Source organism: Drosophila albomicans, unplaced genomic scaffold (assembly GCF_009650485.2).
Source record: "Drosophila albomicans strain 15112-1751.03 unplaced genomic scaffold, ASM965048v2 ctg28_pilon, whole genome shotgun sequence".
Classification (NCBI taxonomy): domain Eukaryota; kingdom Metazoa; phylum Arthropoda; class Insecta; order Diptera; family Drosophilidae; genus Drosophila; species Drosophila albomicans.
In genome coordinates this window covers 1-16,306 of record NW_026263665.1, presented here as the reverse complement: position 1 = coordinate 16,306, position 16,306 = coordinate 1, and the positions used below count along the sequence as shown (strand labels likewise).

The window sequence follows — 16,306 nt, the reverse complement described above, 5'->3', positions numbered from 1 at the left end:
ATTGGAGTCTCCTGCTCCGGCTTCGATTTCGTTGTCGACTGAGATGGAGACGGTTGAAGAAATTCAACCATCACCATTCTCAGTTGAGATCGTTAGTCCTGTCACGATAGAAGAATCGCCTCCAGCTCCTACCTCAGTTGTCCGCAACACATTAGTTGCAGTGCCGCCTCTTAAGCAGATTTTCGTTTCAAGGCTTTCCCCTGATACGACATCTGATGATATTCGGGCTTATATTAAGTCCAAATCCCAAGCCAGGGTTAAAGTAGAAAAATTTAATTTCTCGTATGAACGGGAGATTTCGTCTTTTAAAAATAAGTGTTCCGGTTGAACAATTTAGCATGATGTGCAGTAAAGAGTTTTGGCCGGAACACCTATTAGTTAAAGAATTCGTTGCTAAAAAGAAAAATCGGTCTCCGGTTTCTCTTCCTAGTAGTGGCAAGAATTCTATTTCAAAGCCTTCCTCTATGTCTGTCAGCTCAAAAAACTAACATCTTCTTTACTTCTTGGCTATCAGAATGTAAGAGGTATTTGTAGTAAACTTACTGACTTATATATTTAAATAGTGTATCTTTCCCTTTCAATGTCATTGCCTTTACTGAAACTTGGTTAAGAAATGACATCCTTGATACGGAAATCTTTTCTAGTAGATTTTCCGTATACAATCGTGACCGCAAGGTACGTCGCGGTGGTGGGGTTTTAATTGCAGTAGATGCTCAATTAAATTCAGAGTTGATTGAGCACACTTCTGATATTGAGCTAGTGGCTGTTAGATTATCCTTTGGTAGTTTTAACATTTTTATTTCTTGCTCATATATCCCCCCTGCTTCAGATAATGCTTTGTATTTAGCTCATTTTTCTATTATTAATAACATTTCTAATATGCTTTCTGATCGTGATCACTTTATAGTCCTTGGTGATTTTTAATATTGCTGGGGTGTCATGGCATTCCGTCAAGAATTTAAATGGACTTTGCCCTCTGTATCCCATGTTTTTATTGATAGTCTCTTCGGGGTATCATTGTCTCAGATTAACGGTATTCCAAATTGCTTAAACAGGTCTCTAGACCTTATTTTTGTTTTAGACCCAGATTCATGTTCTCTATTGAGAATTTCTCCTATATCTTCCCCTGAAGACCCTTACCATCCCACTTTAGAAAATTATGTTGGAGCTCCCATTTATTGCGTCAGAGTCGAGTGTACGTTGTGGTGAGCTTTCTCGTTGTTTTCGGAAAACCGATTTTGAGAAACTTGCTCTGCTTATATCTCAAACTGACTGGTCCCAACTTTCGTTGTCTACAAACTTGGATATAGCGGTTGAATTTTTTTTATTCTACTTTAAACTCGCTATTTGATGCTTGTGTTCCATCAAGTATTCCACATTTGTCTGATAAACCCTTATGGTTTACCAAGAAATTATCGAATTTTAAAAATCGTAAGTCGAGACTTTACAAAAAATTCAAAGGAACTGGCTCTTCTTTTGATTTTTCTGCGTTATTCTGTTGCACAAGCGTTTCGCACTCATAATAATGAGTGTTATAATAATTATTTGAGTAGGTGCAGAATAAGATTTCAGCGTGATCCAAAGCGATTTTACGACTTCGTTAACTCGAAGCGTAGATCCGCGTCATCACCAGCATTTATGTCTTTGGAGAATATGACAGTATCTAATGGTCATGATGTTGCCGATTTATTTGCGGACTTTTTCCAAACGACATATTCTGTCCCAAGTTCTCAAATTTCCTTTTCTTATCCTTATCAGTTAAATTCATCTAATTGTATTTTTTGGTCCTTTAATTACTGAAAGCTCGATTTTAACGGAACAATTGGCTATAAAAACCTGTTTTTTCGGCTGGTTCGGATGGAGTACCTAGTTGTGTGCTAAGGTATTGTGCTGGTAGTATCTGTAAATCGCTTTTTAAAATTGTTTGAATTATCCGTTAACTCATGTTCTTTTCCTAAAATCTGGAAAAAATCATACATTATACCTATCCTAAAAAAAGGGAGTAAATCTAAAGTTCAAAATTATCGCGGTATATATCTAAAATTATCCGCGATTCCGAAAGCATTTGAAAAAAATTATAACTTCTCAACTGCAACATCTGTGTAAATCTATAATTTCACCTTACCAACATGGGTTTGTGAAGTCTAGATACACTTCTACTAACTTATTGGAGTTCTCTTCTATTGTAATTAAAGGATTCGAGAATAAAATGCAAACGGATATCATTTACACTGATTTTAGTAAGGCTTTTGACTCTGTTAATCATCACCTCTTACTGTATAAGCTTATTATAAATGTGTCCAAGTCACTTCTGGTGTGCCCCAGGGCAGTCATTTAGGTCCTCTATTTGTTCACTTTGTTCATAAATGATCTTCCTTCTGTTATTGAGCATTCCCGTGTACTTATGTACGCCGATGATGTTAAGCTTTGCCTGACATTTAATGATAGTTTTGCGAGCTCACTGTTACAATGTGACCTTAATCGTCTAGAATCTTGGTGCAGAGTAAATATGTTACATCTCAATAGCAATAAGTGTAAGTTTATGACCTTTTGTAGGGGTTCTTCCAGTTAAATAACTATATGTTATATGATACTCCTCTTGAGCGAATTGAAGGTGTGAATGACTTAGGGGTTTTGCTTGATGCAAAACTAAAATTTGATAAAAATATTCTGTCTGCTGTAAATAAGGGCCATGGGTGTTCTGGGATTTATAAAACGCTGGTCGAAAGAGTTCAATGATCCCTACATCACTAAGACTTTGTACGTCTCACTGGTTCGTCCTTATCCTTGAGTACGGATCTCTTGTCTGGAATCCCCAGTATAGGGTTTATCAAGATAGGATTGAATCGGTGCAGAAACAATTCTTATTATTTGCTCTTCGTAGTTTAAATTGGAATCCTAATATTAGATTACCACCGTATCGAAGTAGACTTTTATTACTAAACCTTCCTTCTCTTTCTGACCGTAGAACTATGCAAGGTGCTGTTTTTATACAGAGACTAATTAATGGTGAAATAGACTCTTTGGAGCTGTTAAGTCAAATTAGTTTTGGAGTTCCTGTCAGGATCACTAGGAATTTTCTTCCTCTTCTCATTTCACGTAGATCTACTAACTTTGCTTGCCATAATCCCTTCCGTATTCTGTGTGTGAACTATAATAATCTCAATAACGTAGTTTGCTCTAGTAAATCTATTCCTTTGCTTAAAACCTTATTATTAGCTTATTTATCGAGTATTTAATTTGTTATTTATCTTATTATACATTTACTCTAACATATTTTTAATCTAATTTAATTAGCTGTCCAGCGTCTTTTAATATTTATTCGCGGTTTTCGTTTAATGCATGCTGTTCACAAATTTATTTTGTTTTGTCCGCGCGTCAACAAGCCCGTGCTTGGTATCGCTGGGCCACTTGATGGTACTGCCGTTAGTACGTCAGTGTCCAAATAAATAAATAAACTGCTGGTTTCACAACAATCGAAATAATGACTTCCTTACGGATATCTACGTGGAACGCTAACGGCATTTCGCAGCACAAACTTGAGTTAGCTCAATTCCTGCTCCATCTATCAAAATACAATTAAATACTGGCAACCAACTTACACTAGCCGCCGTATACGTATATGAGTTTATGCAGTTTATCAACTCACTAGAAGACCACTTCATAGCACCAGACACACTGGGGATCTCGTCTCGTGACTTCAGAAGGAAAGCAGCTCTATAATGCAATTATCAACGTCAAGAACAAGCACACCAACATACTGGCCGGCAGACCCAAAGAAACTACACGATTTAATAGACTTTGCGATTATCAAAACATTCCAAAAAATCTGATAAGCGCCGAATGCCTTTCGGATCTTTCCTCTGATCATTCGCCTATTCTGTTTATTCTACTCCGTCGTCCAGGAACATTGGAACAACCACTATTAATTGACCTCACAGAAAATCTATTGGGTTAAGTACAGAAAGTATATTAGCTCACACATTGAGATAAGTCCTCATCTCAACAATGAAGCAATGAATGAACAATGAAGAACAGCTTTGTTTAATTCACTGCAGTCTATACATGTCTCTGCAGCTCGAGCTTACACTTCAAACTATAAATGTACAACGCATTCAAAAGACAAATCTACAAATCGAGCAGCTCGTCCACATCCGATAAAAGATTTCTTCCAACCAAATCCTGCCACGAGTGCGTTTACATTGCCGACTTTCCCATATGAGCCTCAGCTTCAACATGAGCCAATTGAATTTCGCGTAAAATGAAATCGTAAGCATCATCAAAAATCAACTGAATCCGAAAAAAATCCCTGGGCTGCGACCACATAACTCCCAAAATGATCATCGAGCTCCCATATTGCGCCGTTTGCACTATCACCCAGCTTTTCAATGCCATCGCAAAACTTGGCCACTATCCAGTGAGATGGAAAAAGTCAATTATAATAATGATAGCCAGGCCGGGAAAAGACCACACAATCCCCACGTCGCATAGACCTATAAGCCTGCTTTCATGCTTATCTAAACTCTTTGAAAAATGCGTTTGGGCTCGGATAAACATATACCTAAGACTCCAGGAGGGAATCCCGTCACACCCAATTTGGGTTTCGTGAAAAGCACGGAACAATTGAGCAAGTCAACCGGATAACATCAGAAATTCGGAACGCGATCGAAGAACGAGAGTACTGTACTGCCATATTTTTAGATGTCTATCAAGCATTTGATAGAGTCTGGCTAAAAGGTCTAATGTACAAGATCAAGACAATGCTCCCCAACAACACCCACAAGCTTTTAGAGTCTTACCTTTACTACAGAAAATTTTTGATGTGAGATGCAACACTGCTATATCTGAAGATTTCACTGTTGGAGCTGGAGTTCCCTAAGGTAGCGTGCTAGGGCCAACACTATACGTCGTCTACACAGCAGACATCCCGACAAGCACACGAATAACAACATCTACGTTTGCTGATGACACAGCTATTCTCAGCCGCTCAGATTGGAGAATTAAAGTGACGAATAAAAAATGCAATCACGTTACATTTACCTTGTACAGGCAAAACTGCCCGCCGCTAACGTTAAACAACACTCTACTCCCTCAAGCAAATGAAGTGACATATCTAGGAGTACACCTCGACAGAAGACTCACATGGCGCCGACACATTGAAGGCAAAAGAATACACCTAAAAGCTAAAAGCCAGCAGCCTTCATTGGCTTATCAATGCTCGTCTCCCTTAGCCTAGAATATAAAGTCCTGCTGTACAACTCGGTACTAAAACCTATATAGATGTACGGCTGCCAGTTATGGGGGAATGCCAGCAATAGTAATATTGACATTGTCCAGCGAGCTCAGTCAAAGATCTTTGAGAACCATCACCGGGGCACCGTGGTACGTTCGCAACGAAAAGATTCTACCAGTCAAAGAAGTGATCGCAGAACAGATGGAAAAGTACCCTTACCAAGCTATTGTTGTACCCTAACCAACTGGCGAGAGCTCTAACAAGGTTGAGCAACCAATCACGTCTTGGACGCAATGACTTACCCACTCAGCGACTGACTTGAGAGACGCGCAACCAGAATGCAGTCTTAGCACACTGTTAGTTAAATTTTAAATGTTAAGATTCGTAAACTCATTGTTAGTCTCAAAATAAAGAAGAAAATTCATAAATAAAAGCAAAGTTTAAAAAAAAAAAAAATATGTACATACACATGTATAGTATGTGCAGTAAGTACCATGTAGTTACATACATTTCCTGCCAGCACAAGGTTATAATACCCTCTACCCTATGGGGTAAAAAACAGTTACACAAGTAAGTTTATAAATATCTTAATTTATAGACGATACCTTCAACTTTAAAATCCCCTACAAAAAATTTGTTATTTGGAGAAGAAATAACTGAATCGACCACTTCAAAGTTCGCTTTGTTGTGAATATTCGCGATGCACTCCGCAATGAACTCGTGTTCACAACTTCAATTCTATTTTAGAAAATACCGTTAGATTTCCAAAAAAATTTTAATTTTGTTTTGAGTTATTACTGAAAAATATTAAAAAACAGGAAATCCTATGTTTGCTATATCGATATCGATATACTATATACAAAAATATGCCAGATTGTCAGCCAATGAAACTAATACCCAAGTCCAACAGCCATTGATTACCATATCAAATTAATTCTTAAATAATTTCCACAATTTTTATCTGATCGCAACAAAAATTTTCAACAATCATAATGACTTTAGTTATTACAGACTATTTCGAAAAGATTTCGGTTTCGACGCTTTAACTTATTTTCTTAAAATAATTAAAACCAGTGGCCGAAACTACCCCCTATCTCTATTCACTCCAAATTGTGATTATTGGTGCGATGCATATCATTTTAATAAGCAAATAAGATTATTAAGAGACATTTTTTTGCAAAGGTTATACATTCAGTTACGCTGTAGTTTAGACACTTGATCCAGCGAGCAAGTTGTCAATGGTATTATACAAATGTGGCAGCGCATTGCTCTATACTGTGGTTCTCATCGGTCGTAAGTCTGTGCAAAAACAAAAAGTTTTAATACATTTTTTCACATAAACAATACTTTCCAATCACACCTGCTCATCAGAATTAGAATGTCAGCTTTTTGAAGAAGTTTTGGCTAATAGCAGTGAATGCGATAATGGACATTATCATCACCAGAGCCATGAACCAGCAGAAATCATGGGTCTTGAAGTTCTCCAAATGATGGAAGGCGTTACTCTCATTATACTTTTGCGCATTATACCTCCAAGGTGGGTAGTCCATATAACGCTCCGTATAGATGGTATCTATTCATATAATAGGATTAGAAATTTGAATTAAATTTGTTTGATTCGTAATTGCAAGCAAATACCGTAGTATAGCCACGAAGTCACAGGCGCCACTGAAACACCACATTGGAAGACGCGAGAATCGTCTTTTTTCAATAGTTTTGGCTGTCATATAACCACCATAGCTCCATCCCCAAATCCCTGTGCGGTTTGGATCTATGAAAAACTAAGTTATCTTGCAACCACTTGTGACATACAATTGATCTTCGACCTCATAATCGCCCAAGTCATTATTGACAGAAAACAAATAGATCCTTGCTTTGTTTCCGGTACCCACGGCCGTCTAATATAAGCGTAAATGGTATCTCTTTATGGTTGTTACAAAAGGCCTCATAACCCACAGTAAAATGAGTTCGTTACTCGCACTGAATTGGGCCCTCCATAGACTACAACAATCATTGGGTACTTCTTGATTCATCAAAAATTTGGTGGCAGTGCCAAACTTAGCAATGCCGTGCTTCCATCGGCAAGAGCTACGTTAATAAATGAGTAACTAGGACGCAGCTTGCCCTCCAATGTCTTCTATACTGGCTGTTCAGCTCCCAATCCTTCACCATTGTGTCACTAGCAACTTCATAGATTTTCGTGTAGATCGGATTGGGTCCAACACAGGAGAGAGTGTAGAAAGAAAAGGATTTGCTAAAAGTGGCGCTAGCTGATTTACATTCTTCATTGTCAACATCATAGCGGTTGCAGCTAAGGCAGTCATCATTACTGTACACGTGATACACAGCTGGATTATTCCGTTGAGTAGCCTGATAGTAACTGCAAGAGATGGTGTTGTTTTTTCAATTCTTCCATTGTCATATTATTGTGAAACTGGGAAACTTACAGCTTATCGTTATTTCATCATAGCCATAGATATTGAGAACAGTGAAGTTTCCCGAGATTTCCAGCTATTTTACGCCCGTTTGTAGATTGAGGTTCCAAACTTGATACCAGTTGTCTATGAATAGCTAAACAAACATTGAGACCGTCATTATACACTTGGGTGTACTAATGGTAACCCAGCCCGTTTTGTTCCTCAATACGCGTAACCTCAACACAGCTGCCATCGTGGCTGCAGCTCTGGATCGATGCCAGATTCTGGCGTCGGTTCATCAAGTGATAAGTAAATGGCTGTTATTCGACCAAACCACATTCTGCAAAATGTGATCGCTGCTAACAATATCGATTGGAGCATTAATGCGACCGCATAATGGGATCATCATTACTAAGATCGTAGAACTCGCAGATATACGATTGGATTAGGTGTGCCAGTTTTTCGGATACTTTAACTCCTCTTCGTGTGGATATTGATAATACGAAGTAGAGTCATCGCCGTAAGAAAATATTTAAAGGTTTCCCACATTTGTATCATCGAAGAATCCTACAGAAAGTAGTTGCTGCCATCTGGCGACCACCACAAAGCGCTACCAGCTACTTGAGTACTTCCTCCTCATAAACCCAGTCCGGGACTCCTTATAGATAATGCCATCTGTGCCATCTTCCGTGATGGGGATCTCTAGATTCTCATTGAAAATGTATGTACACATTGTTCAGGTATACATATGCAAGTCGATCTTTTAGTGGTGACCAACCACAATATTGCAGCTTCTCACCCTTATGGATCTTAATAGACGAATTTGTTGCAATATCATATATTCGTACTGAGCTACGTAAGAATGGCGAAACTTCTCGGTCAAGTTGTAGCGCACCAGAATTTTACTAAAGTCCTGCGAAAGTGTGAAGGTAGCACCACTGTAAGATTCCTGTAATGTTAAGCGTATATATTTAATAAGCTATTTTATAAGTAATTTTTAAATCAAAATTTACCAGAAATGATGAGTCCACGAATATAGTATCTGTATTTGTGTGCAGCATTGAATTTGTGAATAGATTTATCACTTGCCGTTATAATAGAATTCCTCATCTGCAAGTAGTAAGAAGTAAGAAGCTTAAGATTAATTCTCCTCGTTATTTATAAGATACTTGATTTAATTTTGCAAATTTTTTGTTAACATTCTTTCATAATCTGATTATACAAAAAAAACACGCGCAAAACAGCAAATTCTTGCGAAGTTAATTCCTTTCTTAAAACTAAAAGTATTTCAGGAAGAGCTCACTAGGAACCGGCTTTTCAAAATTCGATCTGCACAGCCGAATGAGTGGCTTGGCTCACGATCAAACTTCAGTTTTAGTTTAGTTTTAGTTTTTAATTGGAAATCAATAAAGACAATTGAACTTCGCTCGCTAAATGTTGAGCTAAACAATAGTGAGTGATCGAATTATATTATTAACACTGCAGCAAACTGCAGTGACCAACGAAAGTATCATAGCATAAAATGGGCTGGAAATTTAAGAGCGCGATGCGATTTACAATCTCTTCACAATTACGCTGTCTCAAAGTTGTTTTAGCGGCTACTGCTTAACGCAAACACTTAGTTTCTAGACTATTTAATAACTGAAGAGACCTGACCGTTATTCTTATTTATTTACATAAGTTTTTAGAAATCCATGTATTATAATTGTAGACGATTAAGAAGCCTGCGCGAAATCCTCGATGCATTGTACGAAAATTACAAATTATTTTATTATATAACTTATGTTATGTAATTATATCTTCAAATTGCAATTTTTACACAACAATAAATGGTTATCGTAAGTCAATTTTAATTTAAATATATTAGCGACCACACCTCGATTGTGTACCCTAAAAGAGTCATTACAAATAAAAAATATCAAATTATATATTCGTATCCTGCACATAACATAATAGCATACTGTATATTATAGCACTATTGTTATGTAAGTTTGATCTGTGCATACTGAACATGATCGCACATGAAGGTTGTAAGTGCGTAGGTCACCAATTTCTAAATTTGACAACTGCGGTAAATATAACCACACCAAACTATATTAAAATGGAGAAGCCAAAAAATTAAATTATTTTTCTCCATACACTCGATTCTGCAATCTATAATTGAGAGATAAGGCTCAAGTGATTATTATAAGTTGTACCAAGACCCATAGCAGTACGAAAGCCAAGAGCCTGAATGTAACTCCAGTTTGAGGAATTAAGAGAAATTAAAAAGCAGAACCTCTGTCCAGCTGGGACCTTGACCAGAAACTAAGCCTCTGAGAATTTATAGTGCATCCCATCTACATTAATGAACGAATATGTTACATATAGATTGCTACTGCAAGCGCTTCGCCGTCATTACTTCATGTGAGTTCTTTGTGTATATTATAAGAGTTCATATAGAGCCAGTTAGATCCAGAATAACAAGTAGAAAGCACAGTCCGAGTGTACTCGACTGTGAGATACCCGCTATACCCATGTTTGATGATAATAAGAATAGTAGTTTTCGGTTTTTTCTCAAATAGGCCGAATATACTACATCAATACATCGAATAAGAATTAATCGCTCTATCTCTATAGTCTCTGAGATTCGAGTGTTTACGGGACGGACGGACGGACAGACACACAGACGGACAGACGGACATAGCTAGATCGTCTCGGCTGTGACGCTGATCAAGAATATATATATTTTATAGTTCGGAGATGCCTCCTTCTACTTGTTACATATTTCCTGCCGGCACAAAGTTATAAATACCCTTCTACCCTATGGGTAGCGGGTATAAAAATGTAGTTCATTTGTAGTTACGTAACACCTCGGGTTAAACCAGCTTTTTACTTTAAAAATCGGTAGAGGAAAGCACTACATCCGCTAATCTGCTATCTCACAAACACTTCCAACATAATCAATGGCTCTTCTTCTTTAATGCTACGGAATGCAACTTCTTAACGATGATAACATCGAAGTCAATACTTCTCCGCGTGAGCATTAAATCGAACATTGTATCGTGGGAAGAGGCTTTTACGGCGAGAATGGAATCCCACAGAATCAAAATCTGCAAACATCCACTAAATGCAAAACCATGCAGACTATCAAAAGCCTTAGACGTGAAGAAAGAATATCATAACAGCTCTGTGTAGAACCATCCTCATAAAATTCCAAGTTTCCACATTTAGAGGATCCAATAAGCTCACCAATATATTTTTGAAATGCCAATAAGGACATACTATTGAAGTCTACAAATATATCTTCACCTACAACACAATCCTCAATGACAATTACCGCATGTGCCGCAACGAAACAAAGTAACTTAACTTGGGGCAAGGTGGGGCCAATAATCGATTTAGACTCAGAAGCATGCCATTTCATGCTTACATTTTTTTTGATAATTATTATATATCAGCATTCTTCGCTAAGAGCACACAGGAAATCTTTAAAGTCAATTATGTAATTAAACAAAAAAGCTACAGTCGAGTGTGCTCGACTGTAAGATACCCGATACCCATTTTGAATAAAAAAAATATTGCCGTATATTTTTAAAATATACCTAAAATACTCACAAATTACTAAAAATATACCAAATTGTATATTTGGTATATTCCATAGACGGCACAATATACAGATTGTCAGCCAAAGCAACTAAAACCTAAGTAGGCATTTTGCTCATACAAAATATTTCTTTAATAACTTCCACAATTTTTATTGATCGCAGCCAAAATTTCAGGAATCATAATTACTATTGTTATTAATATCCGTATACACCATCCAGTGTTTCATACGGACAGACGGACAGACCCAGACAGACGACGGACATGAATCGTTTTGGCCTGTTGATGCTGATCAAGAATATACATATGACTTTATAGGGTCGGAGATGCCTCCTTATACCTGTTACAATACATTTGCTGTCCGGTAGAAAGTTATTTTACGAAAGAGTTAAAAACTAATATTATATTACCAGAAACCATCTGCTTGTTTTCTGGTGCTTAAAATTAAAATAAAAAAAAAAAAAACAAAAGCTAAAGTCGACTCTTTTAATAATACTCGTAATACATAAACATACATATATACATATGTATGCATTACATACATACATGTACATTTTCATTCGAATCATGGAAAGATTTTCGTTAATATAAACCTTTAACTATTCCATACGTAACAACTAAAATTCCGACTGCAGCAGCCGTGTTTTTGCAATTTAAACATTTTTCTCAATAACTTCTAAAAATTTTTTTTCTGATTGCAACCAATTATCAGGACTCATAAAAACTGTAGATATCGATTTTTTTAGATTGCGATGGCGGAAAGTGGGCGTGGCAAACCTCTAAAACAAACATATCTTCGTACAAACATTATTATAGCATTATGTTCTTATAGTCTCTGAGTATATATGACTGTCTATTGTCTATCGTCTCGGAGTTTTTGCTAAACAAGAATACATATACATATGTATGTAAAAAGTCAATTCAGCTATACCAGTTCTTAGTTCCCTATCTTCTTTTCCTTAAAATTTGTTTGGTTGACTTAACACGCTTTCCTCTCAGTGTACTCCTCAACTATTTCTTCTCTAAGTATACACTATAAACCATTGACTTTCTGAGCCGATAAGGAGAACCGACATACACAAATATATGAATTGTAGGTAATAAGTCTCGCATTAAAGATAAGATTATAAGTGGTATATGACATCTGTTAGATTATCAATATTTAGAGCCTCTCAATCAATATTTATGAATATACGTATTACCTTACGGACTGAAGAACGTAAGAAAATAAGTTGCAACAAATATCCAAAAACTTTCTAAATACATAATATATATATAGTAATTATGATCCAAAAGCTGTTTGATCTTTGAAATACAAATGCATGACAGATGAAATTGTTCATTCAGTTCACACAGTTTGAAAAACACATTGATAAGAATGTTCCTAGCTGGGATTTTAAATTCATGTGGAGAGGTAGTCACAGACAAGGGGATTTTGCGACCTGATCACCTCATACATTTATGTCACAAGTCGAAAACTTGTGACCGATCTTGCCAATAACAATGACTGCCTGTTATCCCCATGTGCCATTAACAGCTACGAAGACCTGCAGTGCCATAAAAATCGCATCTGTTAAGGTTCCAGGTGTCTGCACTGATCAAACGGTCAGTAGTTGGTTGTATTTTTATGATCGAGGTGTGTTTCCCAGGGTAAAATTGACTACGAATAGCAGTAACAACTTAATATAGTAGCATGATTTCACTACTATTCGTCAATTATAAACAATGGGCAACTTCGAACACGATTAAGCCAACCACAAGTTAGCACAAGTAGATGTCAACAAACAGCACCGTTCCGCACAGGCCCACAACAAAACACAAACTGAAATTCACAATCATTATAATCAGCAAATTGCATCGCCGATTACCCGCCTGCGTGAACTCAAAATTGAAACAAAGCTTGAGTCACTGTTTAAAAATCCGCACTAACTAAATGAGATTAGCCCAAGCATTAGCAATCGTAGGAAATCACCAAAAGTTTCTTCTTACAAAATCTGAAATACATACAAACATATGTATTATTATATGGACCAATCGTTTTGTTTCATCTTTAATATAATACACAAACCAATTTGAGAAGCTACAGTCGAGTGTGCTCGCCTGTGAGACACCTTATTAAAACCGAACTCTTCAAAATTCGAATATTGCATTACGGTTTATTTTTGTTTTCATACAAATTCTTAATTAACATCTACAATATATTAATATGATTGCAACAAAACTGGAAAAAAAATAAATACTGTAACAAAAATAACAAGTGAAATCGAAAAAAAATATAAATTATATTTATAGTCTTTGAGATCCCAGTTTTTATACGGAAATTGATAATGCCTTTCTACGGGCTTGTATTAAACATTTTAATATTTGTTGCCAATACTAGAGTACATGTCCGATCACTGTCAGCTGTTGTGAAATAGACTTACATATAATGTATGTCTGTGAATTATTCGCTTGCTTACATCCATTCAAATTAGATAATAAATTTTTAATTATGCAATTAGGTAAGTGCATTTTATTGATTTCAATAAAAAAGATCGGTTAATTGCAGGACACACTTTTCGATTTGCATTAATTCCGGAATATGTTGTCTGATGCATTCAACGATGTTTCCCAAAAAAAACGAAACTAAACGCAACGTAATTCTACTTTAATTTTTTTGCGTGACATCTGTCTGACTTTAATTATATATTCAAACATACATTCATAGAATTAATTAATCTAATGGGTCAATAATTGTCCACTTACTAGAGCCGAACAATTATGCGAATGAACCACAACTATTTTTTAAAGTATATTTACATAAATATAACAAGGGATATGAGGAGTATATGGACCTCGAGAATATTTCTAACATTAATGGAATTCTTTTTGGCACTGCAGTCAAAACTACGATCAAAAGCTGTACAGTTTATTTAATGCCCGATTTTTGCCTAATAATCAATTTATTTATGGTAAATAGTACAAATTCGATTACCTGAAATAAGTTATTCCAGATGTGTTAGTTATTAAAGACGTAATATTAAGTGTAGACGGCTTTTTTACGAGAATGCATAAATGTAAACATTGTGATTTAGAATTATACTTAGTAGTATAAATTGAGTTTATATATTTATGGTATTCGATTACAACATAATTTAATTACGATCGTTAAACAATTGAAAACGTAAAGGCGGCAATCATCGAAGATCATAATCTTCTCTCAATTGCTGCTTTACATACACATCGAAATTAGAAACGATTTTCTTTTGATTTTGGCTTACGATCGCTATTTTAAGTGACATAATCACGCTATTATTACTGGTATGGTGATACATGTATTACAATGACTACTGTTGTGGAGGCGGCAAGCGATTGGCGACTGCAAGTGCTGATTGCAGGGATGGCAATTGCATGACTCGTGCTAGGTATATGAGCTTGCTGCTCCAAGCATTTAGGCCGAAAAAAGTTTGCATGAGCTCCACCTTCGCTCTTTCCAATTCCAGGCGTTGTCGTGAGATTTTCGTTGCTCCAGAGAGCAGTTGATTCCTTCCGACGCACTCTTCAATATATATCGGTACTCCAGTGATCAGCAGCGGGGGGAATTGCTTGAGCCAAACGGTCGACACCGTTTTCCGTGGGGTTTTGCTGATGGCATTGCTTTGCGGCTCCTACCTCCAACTGGAGGTTGCATTTGGCATACACACCGCAGTAACGCCGCCTTGAATTCGTCTTTGCTGTTGCTATTGTTGGTGCTACGCTTATTGGTATTATTAACTGCTGTTAATGTAAGCGACAGCCTGTGATAGCTGATGATTAATAGACGATACAGAGGCGGCGTTATTGCTGCTGCTAGTGGCTGTTGCTATTTATATTGCTGTGGCCTGGTTGCTGCTGGGTCGAGATCCCCACTTGCAGGCATAATATATACAACAACTGACTCGGATACTCCAGACTAAAAGTGTTGCTGTTGGTTGTTTGCTGCTGCGTTGCTGGGAGTTTGGAGTTCGGTAATTGTGCAGGCTCCGCTGGTGATAACTGTTGCAATTGCTCCGAAATGGCATTGATCGGTAATCGCCTCAGATCGTACTCGCGCTTTATATAATCGTCGTACTGATCTGTGAACAGTTCGGTATGAAGCTCATTGTGTTATTTATTATTGTTATTGACTTGAGCATGGGCTGTTGCTGTTGTTGCTGTTGCTACTGTTTTGTAAAAGATGTGCCCGTTTGACTCAGTGGTCAAATTAAGCCATGATTGGCCTTTGGTTGCTGTTGTGTGTGGCTTTGCTGTTTCTGTTGCGTTCTCTTGCACGCGGCGGGGACACATTCACGTTGTTGAGCAACACATCGGGTGAATAGCGTTCAGCATTCTTGGCCTATGTATGTTCTTAAGTATGCGATTGATTATGTCATATTTCTCCAGCGCAGAGGAATAACTCGAGGGATCACTTTGAAGCTGTCTCTTTTACTGACTGCCAACGAAGAAAAAGACATAAGTATAAAATATAGTGCTATTCATGCATTTTGACAGTACTCACCGAAACTTAGCACGTGTCTGGTTACCTTTCATTTGTGAATCTCTTCGGGCTTCACTCCAACCGAGGAAAACGTTTCGCGCACTTCTCAGACCATTGAACCAAGAAAAAATTGTGTTCTTTCCATTACGTGGTAACACGCAGTTGTCCCGCCCAAATCTCATAGAGGCGGTCCCTCTCGCTGGGCGTCCAATAGGCCCGGGGGAGCTTTCTCTTTCGACTTCACTTCCAGCACCTCCTAGACTGCCACAGATGCAATCTGGGAGCTCCGGGGATCTAACGGTGGTTTTGAGTTTGGGGTGACTCCTCAAATCAAGTTGTCGCTTGGCTTCCATCGCCCAACATTAAATGATAAAAGTTGTCGTGTCATGCGAGTGCCAAGGTTTGTTATATATGCGGCAGTTACAACAAAAGAAAGTATTCCGTGTATGTAGTAACAAGTTTGAAACTTTTATTTTTAGGCAGCCACGAATGGTCTCATTTTATATTAGCACCCACCTGAAGTTGCTTCCCTTTTTCGCAAAACAATCAGACAATCTAGGGATGGAATGAAATATC

The 16,306-nt window shown here is 37.2% G+C and overlaps 1 pseudogene; it reads right to left on the bottom strand.

The window, feature by feature from the left end:
* Positions 1-6,440: 6,440 nt before the first annotated feature.
* On the bottom strand, positions 6,441-15,329 carry LOC117565561 (venom dipeptidyl peptidase 4-like; annotated as a pseudogene).
* Positions 15,330-16,306: the final 977 nt, after the last annotated feature.